This window comes from Moschus berezovskii, chromosome 1, assembly GCF_049115385.1.
Source record: "Moschus berezovskii isolate FMDL1 chromosome 1, NW_MosBer_1.0, whole genome shotgun sequence".
Classification (NCBI taxonomy): domain Eukaryota; kingdom Metazoa; phylum Chordata; class Mammalia; order Artiodactyla; family Moschidae; genus Moschus; species Moschus berezovskii.
The window spans coordinates 23,534,791-23,554,510 of NC_142460.1; positions in this window are offsets into that span (position 1 = coordinate 23,534,791).

Genomic DNA, 19,720 nt, shown 5'->3' on the forward strand with positions numbered 1-19,720 from the left:
GTAAGGTCAAACTAATTGGTGCTGCATACAACTAGAGAAAATTCATATATATATTGCATTCCCCATAACTTCTAATTATTGAGTATTGAATTTATTTAATTAAATTATTAATGATTTAGTCTTTCAGAAAAAATATATTATGAACATAGAGATAAGAAAACAGAAATAAAGTAAGTACTTTCTCAGGTCATTTAAGAAGGGTACAGCAGTAGCAGTAGTTAGAAAGAATCTGGGACTGATTATGAAATTAGAAAAAGCATCAAAATAAGCTGTAATAAAATCTAAACCAAACTTAAAGTCACAAAGTAGTTAGATATTTTTTATGCATTTTTCTTGAGAAATTAATAAAAATAACTGGGAAATATTGGTTATTCTTCTCAAGGGTGAAATATAGACATGCTCAAAATTCTCCAAGCCAGGCTTCAGCAATATGTGAACCGCGAACTTCCAGATGTTCAAACTGGTTTTAGAAAAGGCAGAGGAACCAGAGATCAAATTGCCAACATCTGCTGGATAATAAAAAAAGCAAGAGAGTTTCAGAAAACCATCTATTTCTGTTTTGTTGACTATGCCAAAGCTTTTGACTGTGTGGATTACAATAAACTGTGGAAATTTCTGAAAGAGATGGGAATACCAGACCACCTGACCTGCCTCTTGAGAAACCTATATGCAGATCAGGAAGAAACAGTTAGAACTGGACGTGGAACAACAGACTGGTTCCAAATAGGAAAAGGAGTACGTCAAGGTTGTATATTGTTACCCTGCTTATTTAACTTATATATAGAGTACATCATGAGAAATGCTGGGCTGGAAGAAGCACAAGCTGGAATCAAGATTGCCAGGAGAAATATCAATAACCTCAGATATGCAGATGACACCATCCTTATGGCAGAAAGTGAAGAAGAACTAAAGAGCCTCTTGATGAAATCGAAAGAGGAGAGTGAAAAAGTTGGCTTAAAGCTCAACAATCAGAAAAGTAAGATCATGGCATCTGGTCCCATCACTTCATGGCAAATAGATGGGGAAATGGTGGAAACAGTGGCTGATTTTATTTTTGGGGGCTCCAAAATCACTGCGGATGCTGATTGCAGCCATGAAATTAAAAGACACTTACTCCTTAGACAGAAAGTTATGATCAACCTAGACAGCATATTAAGAATCAGAGACATCACTTTATCAACAAAGGTCCGACTAGTCAAGACTATGGTTTTTCCCGTGGTCATGTATAGATGTGAGAGTTGGACTGTGAAGAAAGCTGTTCACCAAAGAATTAATGCTTTTGAACTGTGGTGTTGGAGAAGACTCTTGAGAGTCCCTTGGACTGCAAGGAGATCCAACCAGTCCATCCTAAAGGAGATCAGTCCTGGGTGTTCATTGGAGGGACTGATGTTGAAGCTGAAGCTCCAATACTTTGGGCACCTGATGCGAAGAGCTGACTCATTTGAAAAGACCCTGATGCTGGGAAAGATTGAAGGTGGGAGGAGAAGGGGACGACAGAGGATGAGATGGTTGGATGGCATCACCGACTCAATGGACATGGATTTGGGTAAACTTGGAGAGTTGGTGATGTACAAGGAGGCCTGGAGTGCTACAGTTCATGGAGTCACAAAGAGTCGGATGTGACTGGGCGACTGAACTGTAGATAGTGTCCTTTGAACTCTGAACCCTTAAGGTGTACTTTCATTGTTAAAACTGATGTCTAGCTCTGCGAGCTACCATGGTAACAACTATGCCAGACTAGGTTATGATGGCTCTTGATATATTGGTGGCTTGAGTTTGACATAGGTGGTTTTGAATGATTTGGGCTATGGCCACTAACTGCTTTCTTTCTGTGGAATAATTTCTTTACATTGTATTCTGATTGTATTGATCTCTCAGTCCTTTGGATCTTTATTACTGTACTCCCTTTCTTCTGCTTCTTCAGTGTCATCAAAATAATATATTCCTCTTGACCTCTTTATTGCAATTGCTCTCCTGATCACTGGTGCGGACCACTAATGAAGCCGTCACACTACACACATAGGACCAGGCTGAAATAGGAGGGCTCATTTCTCTTTAAAATTTCACCCCCAGTGAAAACTTATATCATTGCCACATTATCAACATTGTTGTAAATCTCTTATTCCATAGAGAAAAATATCTGTGCATGTTTCCAATAAAATTGCTTTATGGACATAGAAAAGTTGGTTTATTTATTCCTGTAAGTGAAATTTTTTCATTTAAGTTTTGCCAGTATTTTTACAATAAACAATATGCTTCATTTTGAATTATATTTCTTAGTAGTGATTTCCTTATGCTTGCACTTAGTTGCTCAGTTATATTTGATTCTGTGTAACTGTGTGGACTATAGCCCATCAAGCTCCTCTGTCCATGGTAATTTCCAGGCAAAGATACTGGAGTGGGTTGCTATTTCCTCCTCCATGGTATCTTCCCTACCCACAGATCAAACCCATATTTCCTGCATCTCCTGCATTGGCAGGCTTGTTCTTTACCACTAGCGCCACTTGGGAAGCCTGGCATGATTCCCTATAAAAGACTTAAATAAAGCTTTCTTGTAAGATGTCATTATGTCTTTTTTTACTTTTTTGATGTGGGCCATTTTTAAAGTCTTTATTGAATTTGTTACAATATTATTTGTTGTTTTCTGGCCATGAAGCTGTCAGACATATGGAATCTTTGGAAGGGGAAGTCTCAACCACTGGATCACCAGAGAAGTCCCCAAGATATTTTTCCTTCCTGAGCTAATATAATTTTACCATGATTCAAATATTTCAGAACTGACTGAGTATAGATTTTCCCCAAAATGAAAGAGGTGTTGCCCTTTCATTGTACAGATGAGAACCCTTACACATCTTCGTTTCCTTGTTGCCTCAACCTGTGCACCTGTAAGCACCTTCAAAGGTATACAAGAAGGGAATCTTCCGTAGTTCTACATCCCTTTCACATAATTACTTTGGTGAACTGAGAGAGAAGTAAAGTACACAAGCATTGTTGCTCTATCTTCAGGGAACTTTGCTGCAAAGGTCAAAACCAGAGATGGAATTATTATTCTCTTTGCACTTATGTGAAAACTGACATTTTTAAGAGATTGAGAAATGCAAGTTTACACAATGTCTAATGGACAGAACCAAGATTTGAATGAAAGCCCTCTTTGGCTCCATATACTGGTTGCTCAATCAATGTGTTCTAACACTTTAAAACTCATTTCAAGAGGTAAACAGAAAACATACATTTTTAGTCTAGAAGGAGAGCTCTGGATCTTTTGAAAGGAAGAAATTAAGAGCCAAAAACCAGAAAATTTAGATATGATGCAAGAAGAGGGTAGATTGTACTCAGTCATCTAGTTAGGTAATGTTAAGCACAGTCATAGGCTTTAAAGACTTGGTAGTAATTACCTTTTATTAAAAGACTCCAGATGCAAGAAGTACAGATGAAGCAAATATGTAAATGAAATCATGCATCAGTAGCACCAAAACTTTTAAAATCAAAAGGCAAAGATATAATTGGGCTGCTTTGTACAGTTGTGAAAATAAACAGGAATGCAAAATATCCATGGAGGGGACCACACCCACAATGAACGAGTATAAAAGTCTGATGCAGCTGGTAATATCCATTCTAAGGACTGTCACTTTTGATATCCAGCCAAATCCTCAAGTCCTGACACAATGAGCTACTACTATGGCAACTACTATGGTGGCCTTGGCTACAACCTTGGTGGCTTTGGTGGTCTGGGCTACAGCTGTGGCTCCACCTATGGTCTTGGCGGCTATGGAGGTTATGGCTGTGGCTATTTCCATCCCTCTTTCTATGGGAGATATTCATCATCTAGATTCTTCTGAGAACACAGTCTAGTGTGTTAAAATTCACAGCTTTAATGTTACGGTCATCATGTGATTCTGTTCCTCCTTCCACTATCATTAGTGACATCTTCAGGAGCTTTTCCTGAGTTGCTGCTGAAGAAGACATTGAAATGTAGACTAACCCTCTGAATCTGAGATGATTTGTTTCCTTGATCCATAATCTCATAACCCAGGCTGGTTACCTTCGTCCCAGCTGTGTTATTGAACTGAGCTTCCTTTTTGATTCCTTTGGGGATATTTTGGAGGCATATTACCTAATAAATTTTGGTTATGGAAATCTAAAATCTTGTTTTCTTTTCCATTGAAGATATTGGTTCTCAAGGTTCCACTGACAAAGATGACCGTCACTTCAGAATTCAGGTATTTTCTGTGATATGCTTCTTTTTTGGTCTTCCAACATGACCAGTGACATTCTTGAGAGCTTCCCTTAGGCCACCAAGAAGGTATCACCATGTAAAGGGCATATTAGTTTCAGTAGGGACCTATCTCTCTGATAAGAGTTTTGCTACTCAAACTGGATATTGCCATATATAGAATATACACACATATAGAATATACATAAACATACATGTATCATATGCTGCCACCTACCTTGTACTTTCTGTGACATTTCTGGAGATACATTTTAATAAATTTTCCATGAACTTATAATACTTGACTTTATTACTTTTCATCTATTCTAATGCACTGCCAGAACCTGAATATTTATGTCCCCCCAGAATTCCTATGTTGAAACATAATCCCCATTGTGATAGCATTTGGAGGCGGGACCTTGGGAGGTGATTAGGTCATGAGGGAAGAGCTTTCATGAATGAGATTAGTGCCCTCATAAAAGGGATCCCAGAGAGCTCCCTCACTCCTTCTGCCAGGTGAGGGCACAAGAAGACAGCAGTCCTTGAATAATGAAATGGGTCTTTACCAGACACTAAATCTTATGGAAACTTGATCTTGGATTTCTAGTCTCTAGAAATGTGAGAAATGTCTGTTGTTTATGTCATCCAGTATATGGTATTCTACAATAGGCAGCCTTAATGGATAAACACTTGAATGTTATGTTTCAGAAATAAATTTTTGAAAAATGGGTGAGTATTTTTTAAATATTATATAGATTAAATTATATGCCTATGATTATATATATATATATACAGACATACACAAACATATATTTTTCTCTGTGAAAGAATAAAAGTCCTTAATTCATGCCAATGTTTCCTTAGATATAAAAGTCAGAATTTTTAAGACCACACATTGTTTATTTGCCATGAATTTTAATCAGAAAATCCTTCCATTATTATATAACACTCAATGGAACTAAATAACTTAGACGTTTGTAATTATAAATACATTCAAAATCTCCAGTATTTTTTTTGTTGGTGGGCTGGAGCTGTCTCATACTGACTCGCAAGAGTGATCTCGAGCATCACTCTTCAGCTTCATGTTGAGTGGCTTCATTTTGGTTGATTGAAAGAGACCTCGATCAGAATACTGACACCACAGAAACCATAGGCTAAAGTCAGGCTTCTTCCTCTTTTTTTATTTTCAAAATTTTTTATTAGAAGACTGAAATTCACAATGTGTTTATATCACTCACTGAGTACATGGCATTTAAAAACAACATCATTACAGAAAGATAGCAAAAATACAAAGTCTTAAAACCTACAGGATATGGAAAACACTATCCACTGAGGCCTTAACTGTAGTAGACTATGTAAAGTCTTCCTCTTTTTTTAAGGAAGACGTTCTTTCTCTTTTCCTTCCTTGTTCCCTCCCTCCCTTCCTTTCTCTCTCTCTTATGTTCTTTCTTATTCTTTCTCTCTTTCTTACAACTGGTGATATCTATTCTGAATTATGTACAGTACTGGGTTTTTAAATCTCCAGTTTGTAAGAAGAAAACAAAGTGCTTGGTTATTTTTATGTGATTGTTGTGCATGTCACTTCAATCCAGTTGCTCAGTCGTGTCCAACTCTTTGAGACCCCCATGGACTGCAGCATGCCAGGCCTCCCTGTCCATCACCAACACCCAGAGTTTACTCAAACTCATGACCATTGAGTCGGTGATGCCATCCAACCATCTTGTCCTCTGTCATCCCCTTCTCCTCCCACCTTCAATCTTTCTCAGCATCAGGGTCTTTTTCAATGAGTCAGCTCTTCACATCAGGTGGCCAAAGAATTGGAGTTTCAGCTTCAGCATCAGTCCTTCCAATGAACACCCAGGACTGATCTCCTTTAGGATGAACGGGTTGGATTTTCTAGCAGTCCAAGGGACTCTCAAGAGTCTTCTCCAACACCACAGTTCAAAAGCATCAATTCTTTGGTGTTCAGCTTTCTTCACAGTCCAACTCTCACATCCATACATGACCACTGGAAAAGCCATAGCCTTGACTAGACGGACCTTTGTTGGTAAAGTAATGTCTTTGCTTTTTAATATGCTGTCTGGGCTGGTCATAGCTTTTCTTCCAAGGAGCAAGCATCGTTTAATTTCATGGCTGCAGTCACCATCTGCAGTGATTTTGGAGCTCAAAAAATAAAGTCTATCACTGTTTACACTGTTGCGCGTGTATCCCACAGTTATTGTTATTTTTCTTAGTTGTGTAAGAAAAAGGCAACTTCTGCATCATTCCCTCTCTTTAGAGTACCTAAATGTCACTGTGTCTTTAGAAGTCAAAGTTGTTAGACTCTCATAGCATCTTCTCCTATGAAAGAAGAGGAAGCCTGAGACTTCCCTGTGCTCTCTCTTCCTTGGTTATTTCAGCACTGCAATTTATATCAGTTTACTTTTTGATATTTGATTCTTCTTTTTCCTCATTTATAGACATGGGTTTGGAATGCTCTCGTTTTGGATGGCTCCTGACATTGTTCCTCGTTTAACTCTTTACAAAAATTTTAATTCCTGTCTTTGGCCTTCTGCTATCAATACTGAGATTGGCTATTGCCTCCTGACCCCACTATCACCTTCCTCATACCCCTGTTTTCACCTCCAAATATTCCTACTATCACAAGAACAAACATTCATGGAAACCTCATTCAACTGGTTGAACCATACAGCACTTGGTGATACTCAAGTGATTTCTTACATACACTTCTGCTACTGGGCTCAAAGATAACAAGAAAATGGGTATTAAAGTCATAGTTTTTGCTAATTGCTTTTCATGATTCCATGTAGTTAGGAAAGTTAAGACAGTTCTCTCTCACTGTTTTCAATCAAAGCCTTAGCTTTTCAATAAAATGTAAAGCAAATATTTCAGCATACAGTGACATTACTGAAGGGTATTTTCATCTTAGTTCACAGGTAAAATATACAATAGCAAAAGGTCAACAAGTACATTTCATGTGGATAAAGAGAGTGTGTAATAATGTAAAGTGAAGCTTGAGGGTCAGTGTTAACTTCTTAGTGGGAAAACAGATTTTGGCATATCTCAAACATTATGTAAAGGGACTTTTTCTCTTCAAATTGTATGAATTTTTGAGGGAAGGAATGGTAAGAACAGGAATGTGTTTACATGAGAACAAGAGTTTTTAAACTTGGGGTTAATAAGGACTATCCAAAACTAGATTTGGGGCCAAAGTATTTATTTACCACAGCATTTCTTATTACTTAAAACAATCTTTCAATGCCTTATATTATGAAATACTGTTAAACTCCAAGCAATTTTGCTAATTTTTTTCAAATTTCTTTCTCTCCTGCTTGATTATGAATTCAGTAGATGTCCAGTGCAGTAGAGTTCAGCATATGTATCAAACTATTTATTAAGAGCTTAAATATGAAGGTTTCTTAAAAATAACCAAGAGGAATTATATGGATTGATGTTGCTTGCCTATGATATATAATAACAACTTTATAAAGGTTAAAATATATTTGGATAGCAAAGATTATGCAATCAGGTGATCTTTTTTTTTTTCTTTTCTTTTTCTATTTTTTTTTCTTCCTAATACCTGTCCTGTGGTCATGTATGTATGTGAGAGTTAGACTGTGAAGAAAGCTGATTGCTGAAGAATTGATGCTTTTGAACTGTGGTGCTGGAGAAGACTCTTGAGAGTCCCTTGGACTGCAAGGAGATCCAACCAGTCCATTCTAAAGGAGATCAATCCTGGGTGTTCATTGGAAGGACTGATGCTAAAGCTGAAACTCCAATACTTTGGTCACCTCACGCGACGAGTTGACTCACTGGAAAAGACCCTGATGCTGGGAGGAACTGGGGGCAGGAGGAGAAGGGGTTGACAGAGAATGAGATGGCTGGATGGCATCACTGACTCGATGGACATGAGTTTCAGTGAACTCCGGGAGTTGGTGATGGACAGGGAGGACTGGCGTGCTGTGATTCATGGGGTCGCTAAGAGTCAGACATGACTGAGCAACTGAACTGAACTGAACTGAATACCTGTTCTTGATTTCTCTTACTATATTTTATGGCCATCATGTTCTGGCACTCATTTTATCACAAACCTATTTCATCCTCTTTTTTTTTTTTCAATTGAAGAATAATTGCTTTTCAATGTTGCATTGGTTTCTGTCGGACACCAGTGTGAATAAGCTGTAAGTATACATATAGCTCCTCCCTCTTAAGCCTCCTTCCCACTTCCATTCCATCCCTTTAGGCGGTTAGCTCCCTTTGCTACACAGCAAATCCCCACTCGTTGTTTTACACATGGTAATGTATGCATTTTGATGTTACCATCTTAATGCATCCCACTCTCTCCTTCACGTGATATGTCCACAAGTCCGTTCTCTATATCTGGATCTCTCTTCCTGTCCTGCAAATAGGTTCCTCAGTACCATTTTTCCAGATTGCTTATATATGTCTTAATATATGATATCTGTTTTTCTCTTTCTGTATTTCCATCCCTTTTTAAAATCAAAATCAGTATAATATGATAGCTACGGGAATGATCTTGCACCCAAGCTCTTCCCACATAATCTACTCTGAATACCAAAAAAGTACTTCTGAAATATTACTTCGGTTATGTCATTGCCTTGAATAAAAACAGGACATAATTGAATATAAAAGTCTCAGCCGAAAGATCAACAAGATCCCCTCCTGATGGGATCCAATGTCTTTATAAACTTCAGTTATCCTTCTGTAAACTCTCTGCTACACCCATTTTCCTCTGTTCATTGAAGACGCACCTTGCTTGGTCTCACCTCTGTGCCCTGTATCATGATGGTGTCTCTTCTTTTCTTCTCTTTCTATTGAATAACTTCTGTCCCTCAAGAGCCTACCCCGAATTTACCTTTTAAAGAAATTATTTGCAGATCAATATAACCCACTCTACCTTTTTGCTTTGTAATAAATGTCATTTCCCCTTATTTTGGTGGTGTGGTTTAGCCATTGCGTCCAGCTCTTTTGTGACCCAATGAACTGTAGCCTGCCAGACTCCTCTATCTATGGAATTTTCCAGGCAAGAATACTGTAGTGGGTTGACATTACCTTCTGCAGGGTATCTTCCTGATCCAAGGATCAAACCTTCATCTTACTGTTATTTAATTGCTTCATATTATTCAAATACACAAATATACACAACACATTTGCCACACAGAAACATATCCTCCACATACACACAAACCACAAACACATATACACACAACTATGACAGCACAGCATGAGTATAATTAAAAGGTACATTTCTAATGCTCGGAATTAGGTCCTTATATATATCTCCAACTCGTCATCTCTCTGATCAAATGCATAGAAATACATTTCATATAACAGGCATTCAGTAAGAATTTGTTTAAAGAAAATTATATAAATTATCATCCCTTTGAAAAATAAAATTTGAAATATTCTATATGACATACCTCTCATCTTCTAATATAACATTTCAAGGTTTTTATAATAGTATTTCTAAAACATATATATTGAAAATTATTACATATTTTATGCTTAGCTTCCATGGTTTTGTTAGGGTCCATAACTTCAAATTGTTTATAATTTCCAAACATGGAGATCAACCTCTCAATAGGAGTCACTACCCAGAGAAGAAGACGTTAGTGTGATCAGGTTCTACCTCAACCCTGGAGCTGGAGCTGCTCTATTCATAGGTCATCTGGCAATAAATGACTAGGCACAGCATTTCTGCTTAACGTGGGTCTCCTCTGAAATCGCTCTTTGCTGGTGTCCCTCCTGGGCAGCAGAGAATTTGTGTTGTCTGCGTTATGGTCTCATGACTCCCCTGCTTAGTCTTCCATACTTTCTTTTCCTTTCACTGACGTTCCTCCTTGATGTCACTCTTGACTCCATCACAGTGTTTGCTACTCAACAAGCAGATGTTGACACTGCAGTGGGTGAAAAAGGAAAAGAAATGAAAAGGAAAATAATGATAAAGAAATCTGACCACTAGGTGGCAGTGTGAAAGGTAGAAGAAATACCATGCTAATAGTAAGCCAGTGGGTTGAAACGTGTATATTACCATATGTAAAATAGATGACCAGTGCGAGTTCCGTGCACGAGGCAGGGCGCTCAAAGCTGGTGCTCTGAGACAACCCAGATGGTTGGGGTGGGGAGGAAGGTGGGAGGGGGGTTCAGGTTGGGGGGACACTTGTACACCCATGGCTGATCAAGTCAATGTATGACAAAAACCACCACAATATTGTAATTTGTCTCCAATTAAAATAAATAAATTAATTAAAAATAATAGTAAAATACTGGGATTCTGGGCTAGAATGGGTGAAAATGGCACAGGGACAAGAGTCAGTTTTTTGGTTTTTTGGTTTTTTTTTTTCCCGAGAGAATAAGTACATGTAAGAAAAAACATATAACAAAGATGCCAACTCCCAGTTACAGGAAACATTGGTATATCACGTGGTCAAGAGGATTTTTTTTGTAAGGGAGGAGAAGAAAATCATGCTGTTTTGTGTGAGGACAGGTCAGTTCTCTTATAGAATTTGGTATTTGCAAGTGCAGAGATGGTTAAAAGTTTGTGACATAGAATATGAAGAAAAGAGGATAGTCATAACTTGTCCAAATTTTTCTAAATAGATGATGTCTTTGTTATCTAATTGATAACAAACCTGGGCTTTATTTTTCATAATTAAACTTTACAAATTTCTAATTTAATTACTGAATAATTAAAGAAAAAGATATTTGGGAAAGATAAAAACAAAATCTAGGAAAAAAGATATCGTTTTGCAGTATTGAAAATTACAGAGAAATGTCAGCAATTATCTGTTTCATGAAAGAAACCGTGCACATTTAATTTTAATGTAGAAATGCATGAAAAAATCAGCTTTGAAGATGAACATAATTAAAACAAATATTAATCTTGAGTTGTGAAACTTAAAGTATGTTCAAAGGATAAATGTCTTCATGAATCTTTAGAACTACATTTAATAAGAAAACTATGACCTAATAGTACCATTTTTCACCAAGGATACATTTTCAAAGAGAATGTCATTTGTGTTTTGTGGCTTACCACACCCTATGGAGGGGATATAAAAGTCTGGATGCAGTTAGTGATCTTCATTCTCAGGAAACTCACCTTCAACTTCCAACCAAACCTTCAGCCTCTGACACAATGAGCTACTACTATGACAACTGCTATGGCGACCTTGGCTATGGCCTTGGTGGTTTGGGTGGCCTGGGCTACAGCTTTGGTTCCAGCTATGGCCTTGGATGTTATGGTGGTTATGGCTTTGGCTACTTCCGCCCCACTTTCTATGGAAGATCTTCATCAACTAGATTCTTCTGAAAGACCTGATCATTATTTGGGGACTCAGTGTTTATCCCACTCTCATTATTAGTACTTCAAAGATGCCACCGCCACGCACTTGCAGCTTTTCGGGCTGGCAGACACCCATCTTTCCAATGGGTGATTTGAACGCTCTACCAAGATGCAGTCAACTGCTCTGCAAATGGCCTGTTTTGTCCTCCTTTTCATTCTGTGCTTTTTCTGAACTTGCTTTTGAATAAATACTTTTTGGCGAACATTAAATATCAAACTTCATTTCCCTACTTATTTTTTCTAAAATTTTAGGAGTATTAAAAAAATTTTTTAGGAGTATTGTTGCATTGAAACATATTTCCCATGGAACATGTTTACTTTGTATTCATACTTCCTTAGAAATAATCCTTACTGATAGCTAAAGTATAACTCATGTACATGATTTATTTTGCTAAATTGATGCTTCTATTTTTTAAAATATGGAATCATATACAACCAAATATATCCAGACATTCTGAATACTTATGAAGAGATATCCTTCATCAACAATATGTAAATATGTGAAGTTTGATGGAATATCTATTCTTCCTTTTATTTAATGAAACGTTAGGAGACTTTCAGCCCTATAGGAAAGAGTTCTTTTTGTGTGTTTTACTTACCCAGAAGGTATTCTTATTTTTCTGAGCTTATAAAGAAAGCAGTGTCCTTGATTTGTAGCTCACTATCCCAAATCTTTTTGTTTCAGTATCCTTCTTGTATAATTTATCAATAAATGCGGGACGTCTATGAAAGAGAGAAAAACCTAAGAATTCACCACAGTTAGGATTTTTGGTTAGCTCAGTATTATAGCACATACAAATCAACATTTGAAATAGACTCTCACTTTAAACTCACTTAGAATTTAGAAATTGACTCTAAATTAATGTTCCTAGTTCTTTTTCCAATTTCAGTTCAGTATTTGTCTTGGTTTTTCATTTACACCTTGATCAGAATTCTATTCCAGAGATGGATGATTGACTTTTGTGGGAGTTTTTGTTTCCTTGTATATTAGCCTTCACCTTCGAGTCCTGCATAAAGAGGTTTACTAATATAACTCTCAGCAAACTGGGTGAATCCCAGGGGCCTTCATAAGTCTGCAATGAATCTCACAGATACTTCCAACACTGTGCTTCAGAGAAAAATCATCCTAGGCTAAATTTTATTCTCATTTCTTCTGATGATCTTATGAAATAAGGAATGCTTAGAATGCTGAACCATAAGAATAATTATTAAAGGTTTTACTTTTCAATCAATCTCAATAAACTTAGTATGTAACTTTACCAGAAAAATCTGATATTTCAATTCAAAAATAAAAATTTTTCAAAATGACTGTGTTTTTTGAAAGTCCCTATTATTTAGAGATTCATATGATGATATTTATAGATAAAATGATATGATTACTGGGAGTTGTTTAAAAATTACACAGCTGATAACAAGAAAAAGGACAGAGGTATAGAGGAATTATGATTGGTCACAAGGTGATAATATATGAAGATAAGTTATTTATATAATTATTCTTTTTGTCACACTATTTTTATATTTTATGGCCATAACGAAATATTTCACTGTGTGGCATGGGAAATAAAGCACAAGATTTAAAGAACAGGGAAAGATAAATCAATAAAAGCAAATTTATAACAAAGAAGACTATGTTTCATCTTAATTAAAAACACTGTAGCTAGTAAGGTAAAGGAATGTCAGATGAGAAGAGAATGACATTATCATGGGCACAAAGAGAATGCACTATTCTTGAGGTTATGGAGTAATTGTCATTTAAAGAGAAATATTGACTTATTAAAAAGAATACAGCTTACAGAGAGCTTTAACTGACTGACAAAAAGATTTGACTTTTCCATGTTTTGTAGACTTTGAGGAAAAGATAGCAAAGAAAAATTAAATTTAGAAAACCCACAGATAAGCAGACATATTGCTTCTCCAATAATAAAGAAAAGAGAGAGAAGAGAAAAGGGAAGAAAAGAAGGAAGCAAGAAAGAAAGGGGGAGGATAGGAGGGAGAAAGAGGGTCTGTAGTAACATAGCCCAGTTAGAGTAGTGTGTGTGTGTGTGTGTGTGTGTGTGTGTGTGGTGTCATAAATCCAAAACAATGAAAAGCTGCAAGACTACACAATGTATTATTTTCATTTGTTAAAAACAAATATTTACAGGTATTTTATCTTTGTTTAAATTCACTAGTTAGTAGACAATAATTTTTATAATTTATACATGTATTTTAATAAAACAATATTTTCATTATGTGCTTTGTTTCTGGTTATTATAACTATTTCATGATTATTAGTTAATATAATTTTGCTATACTGAGGAATGATCTGATGCTACTATCAAATATGCTAATTATACTACACAAATATCAAAGTTAAAATGTGATGTAGGAAAATATAATTTGCTTTATGGTTTGTAATTATTACTTTAGCATTCATTTTGTTCACTAGCAAACATCTCAAAATGTCCCTTCAGAATTTGAGGAGAATATTGGTAACTGGATTCATGGCAACATTTCAAAAACTGACTTAAGGTAAAATATTAATTTATCTCTAAATAACTGAAGCTCTAAAATTACCTTTTGTTGACTTCTACTCGAGATATTTTTCAAAAACATATTTTTTATTTTTTATTACTCTCCAAAGCTTTTACCTCAAATATGCACTAAACAGACACATAAAGTATTTCACTTATTTTATTAAAGAGCAAGCACTGGTCATAATGATTTTTACTTTTGGCAGGAAATCAACTTCTATCAGCGTATATTCGCTTAAAAGTTAAAAAAAAATGATACAAAGGATCAAAAATTGTAGCTTGGAAATGTCTCTATTTTCGCTCAGTGAGCCCCTGTGGGTCCTGCTCCTTTAATAGCATGTGCTTAAGATTCCTCTGGTGGTGCTAGTGGTAAAGAGCCTGCCCTCCAAAGCAGAAGCCATAGAGACATGGACTCAATCTGTGGCTCAGGAAGATGCCCTGGAGGAGGGCATGGCAACCCTCCCTTGTATTCTTACCTGGAAAATCCCACGGACAGAGGAGCCTGGTGGGCTACAGTGCATAGGTTCGCACATACTGGGCCACGACTGAAGTGACATAATATTCAGTTCAGTTGAGTTCAGTCGCTCAGTCGTGTCCGACTCTTTGCAACCCCATAAATCACAACACGCCAGGCCTCCCTGTCCATCACCAACTCCCAGAGTTCACTCAGACTCATGTCCATCAAGTCGGTGATGCCATCCAGCCATCTCATTCTCTGTCGTCCCCGTCTCCTCCCACCCCCAATCCCTCCCAGCATCAGAGTATTTTCCAGTGAGTCAACTCGTCGCATGAGGTGGCCAAAGTATTGGAGTTTCAGCTTTAGCATAAGTTCTTCCAATGAACAGCCAGGATTGATCTCCTTCAGAATGGACTGGTTGGACTTCCTTGCAGTCCAAGGGACTCTCAAGGGTCTTTTCGAGCACCACAGTTCAAAAGCATCAATTCTTTGGTGATCAGCTTTCTTCACAGTCCAACTCTCACATCCATACATGACCATGGGAAAAACCATAGCCTTGACTAGACGGAACTTGGTTGGCAAAGCAATGTCTCTGTTTTTAATATGTTATCTAGGTTGGTCATAACTTTCCTTCCAAGGAGTAAGCATCTTTTAATTTCATGGCTGCAATCAGCATCCGCAGTGATTTTGGAGCCCAAAATAATAAAGTCTGACACTATTTCCACTGTTTCCCCATCTATTTCCCATGAACTGATGGAACCAGATGCTATGATCTTTGTTTTCTGAATGTTGAGCTTCAAGCCAACTTTTTCACTCTCCTCTTTCACTTTCATCAAGAGGCTTTTGAGTTCCTCGTCACTTTCTGCCATAAGGGTGGTGTCATCTGCATATCTGAGATTATTGATATTTTTCCCGGCAATCTTGATTCCAGCTTGTGCTTCTTACTGCCCAGCATTCCTCATTATGTACTCTGCATATAAGTCAAATAAGCAGAGTGACAATATGCAACCTTGATGTACTCCTTTTCCTATTTGGAACCAGTCTGTTGTTCCATGTCCAGTTCTAACTGTTGCTTCCTGACCTGCATACAGGTTTCTCAAGAGGCAGGTCAGGTGGTCTGGTATTCCCATCTCTTTCAGAATTTTCCACAGTTTATTGTGATCCACATAGCCAAAGGCTTTGGCATAGTCAATGAAGCAGAAATAGATGTTTTCTGTCTCTTGCTTTCTCCATGATTTAGCAGATGTTGGCAAGTTGATCTCTGGTACCTCTGCCTTTTCTAAAACCTGCTTGAACAGGTTCACACGGTTCACATATTGCTGAAGCCTGGCTGGGAGAATTTTGAGCATGACTTTACTAGCATGTGAGATGAGTGCAATTGTGCGGTAGTTTGAGCATTCTTTGGCATTGCCTTTCTTTGGGATTGGAATGAAGACTGACCTTTTCCAGTCCTGTGGCCGCTGCTGAGTTTTCCAAATCTGCTGGTATATTGAGTGCAGCACTTTCACAGCATCACCTTTCAGGATTTGAAATAGCTCAACTGGAATTCCATCACCTCCACTAGTTTTGTTCGTAGTGATGCTCTCTAAGGCCCACTTGACTTCACATTCCAAGATGTCTGGCTCCAGATGAGTGATCATGCCATCGTGATTATCTTGGTCATGAAGATCTTTTTTGTACATTTCTTCTGTGTATTCTTGCCACCTCTTCTTAATATCTTCTTCTTCTCTTAGGTCCATACCATTTCTGTCCTTTATTGAGCCCATCTTTGCATGAAATGTTCCCTTGATATCTCTAATTTTCTTGAAGAGAGCAGCTATGCTTTGCTGGAGCAGCTGTGAAGAGATATTCCAACACCAAGGTAAGAGAAACCCAAATAAGACGGTAGGTATTGCGAGGGGGCATCAGAGGGCAGACACACTGAAACCATAATCACAGAAAACTAGTTGATCTTATCACATGGACCACAGCCCTGTCTAACTCAATGAAATTAAGCCATGCCGTGTGGGGCCACCCAAGACGGATGGGTCATGGTGGAGTGGTCTGACAGCATGTGGTCCACTGGAGAAGGTAATGGCAAACCACTTCAGTATACTTGCCTTGAGAACCCCATCAGTTAAGTTCAGTTCAGTTCATTTCAGTCGCTCAGTCATGTCCGACTCTCCGCGACCCCATGAATCACAGCATGCCAGGCCTCCCTGTCCATCACCAACTCCCAGAGTACACTCAAACTCATGTCCACGGAGTCGGTGATGCCATCCAGCCATCTCATTCTCTGTCGTCCCCTTCTCCTCCCGCCCCCAACCTTTCCCAGCATCAGAGTCTTTTCCAGTGAGTCAACTCGTTCCATGAGGTGGCCAAAGTATTGCAGTTTCAGCTTTAGCATCAGTTCAGTTCAATTCAGTCGCTCAGTCGTGTCCGACTCTTTGCAACTCCATGAATCACAGCACATCAGGTCTCCCTGTCCATCACCAACTCCCAGAGTTCACTCAAACTCATGTCCATCGAGTTGGTGATGTCATCCAGCCATCTCATTCTCTGCCGTCCCCGTCTCCTCCCATCCCCAATCCCTCCCTGCATCAGACTCTTTTCCAATGAGTCAACTCGTCGCATGAGGTGGCCAAAGTATTGGAGTTTCAGCTTCAGAATCAGTCCTTCCAATGAACACCCAGGAGTGATCTCCTTCAGAATGGACTGGTTGGACCTCCTTGCAGTCCAAGGGACTCTCAAGAGTCTTCTCCAACACCACAGTTCAAAAGCATCAATTCTTCGGCGATCAGCTTTCTTCACAGTCCAACTCTCACATCCATACATGACCACGGGAAAAACCATAGCCTTGATTAGACGGACCTTGTTTGGCAAAGTAATGTCTCTGCTTTTTAATATGCTATCTAGGTGGTCATAACTTTCCTTCCAAGGAGTAAGCGTCTTTTAATTTCCTGGCTGTAATCAGCGTCTGCAGTGATTTTGGAACCCCCAAAAATAAAGTCTGACACTGTTTCCACTGTTTCCCCATCTATTTGAACAGTATCAAAAGGCAAAGTGATAGGATACTGAATGAGGAATTCCCCAGGTCGGTAGGTGCACAGTATGCTACTGGAGATCAGTGGAGAAATAACTCCAGAAAGAATGAAGGGATGGAGCCAAAGCAAAACCAATACCCAGTTGTAGATGTGACTGGTGATAGAAGCAAGGTCCAATGCTGTAAAGAGCAATATTGCATTGGAACCTGGAATGTTAGGTCCATGAATCAAGGCAAATTGGAAGTGGTCAAACAGGAGATGGCAAGAGTGAACGTAGACATTCTAGGAATCAGTGAACTAAAATGGACTGAAATGGGTGAATTTTACTCAGATGACCATTGTATATACTACTGTGGGCAGGAATCCCTTGGAAGAAATGGAGTAGCCATCATGCTCAACAAAAGAGTCCGAAATGCAGTACTTGGATGCAATCTTAAAAACGACAGAATGATTTCTGTTCGTTTCCAAGGCAAGCCATTCAATATTACAGTAATCCAAGCCTATGTCCCAACCAGTAACGCTGAAGAAGCCAAAGTTGAACGGTTCTATGAAGACCTACAAGACCTTTTAGAACTAACACCCAAAAAAGATGTCCTTTTCATTATAGGGGACTGGAATGCAAAAGTAGAAGTCAAGACACACCTGGAGTAACAGCCAAATTTGGCCTTGGAGCATGGAATGAAGCAGGGCAAAGGCAAATAGAGTTTTGCCAAGAGAACGCACTGGTCATAGCAAACATCCTCTTTCAACGACACAAGAGAAGACTCTGCACATGGACATCACCAGATGGTCAACACCAAAATCAGATTGATTATATTCTTTGAAGCCAAAGATGGAGAAGCTGTATACCGTTAGCAAAAATAAGACCAGGAGCTGACTTTGGCTCAGATCATGACTCCTTATTGCCAAATTCAGACTTAAATTGAAGAAAGTACGGAAAACCACTAGACCATTCAGATATGACCTAAATCAAATCCCTTACGATTATACAGTGGAAGTGAGAAATAGATTTAAGGGACTAGATCTGATAGAGTGCCTGATGAACTCTGGACGGAGGTTTGTGACATTGTACAGGAGACAGGGACCAAGACCTTCCCCATGGAAAAGAAATGCAAAAAAACAAAATGGCTGTCTGAGGAGGCCTTACAAATAGCTGTGAAAAGAAGAGAAGGGAAAAGCAAAGGAGAAAAGGAAAGATATAAGCATCTGAATGCAGAGTTCCAAAGAATAGCAAGGAGAGCTAAGAAAGCCTTCCTCAGCGATCAATGCAAAGAAATAGAGGAAAACAACATAATACGAAAAACAAGAGATCTCTTCAAGAAAATTAGAGATATCAAGGGAACATTTCATGCAACGACTTAATGTTAGTTTTACCTTATATCCATCCTTCGCCACTTTGGCCATCCCTGTTACTAGAACCCTAAGTCCAGTTCTTATAGTATTTGATTGCACTGTGATTCGTGGCGTAGTGTCTATGTCATCTCCTTACTCTCCAGATCTCCCTACACTGCCCAACTTGAACTAAAAACCAAATATTTTTACAATTTCACTTCTTTATAGTACTTCCTTGGACAAAAATTAGAGGGTTACCCCATAAACAACAAACTTCTAAACCCAAATCTCAAGCTTTTCATTTTACTTGAATTGTTTCCAGATTTATCGACATATGATCAGCATACAACGCACACACTTAAGGAATACAACATACAACATGGTGATTTAGTGCACATATATACTGTGAAATGATTACCACAATAGGGTTAGTTTAACACTTCCACCACCTCATATAATTGTCATTGTTTTGTGTGTGTGAGGCCATTTAAGATTTACTCATAGCAACTCTCAAGTATGTGACTGTATTATTAACTACACAGCCATTAACTATATCATTAAATCCCAGAACTTATTCCTATTATAAGTGGAAGTGGGTAGCCTTTGAACAACATTTCCCTATTTGCTCCAGCTCCCAGTCCCTAGAAACCATCACTCTACTCTCTCTTTACGACTTCTGCTCTTTTAGATTCCGCATGTAAGTGAGATCATACAGTATTTATCTTTCTCTGTCTAGACCCTTCTTGTGCTGAAATCTGTGTACTTACCAAATATATTTAGCTTGTACATAAACTCTGCTCCTGCTACACTGATCTACAT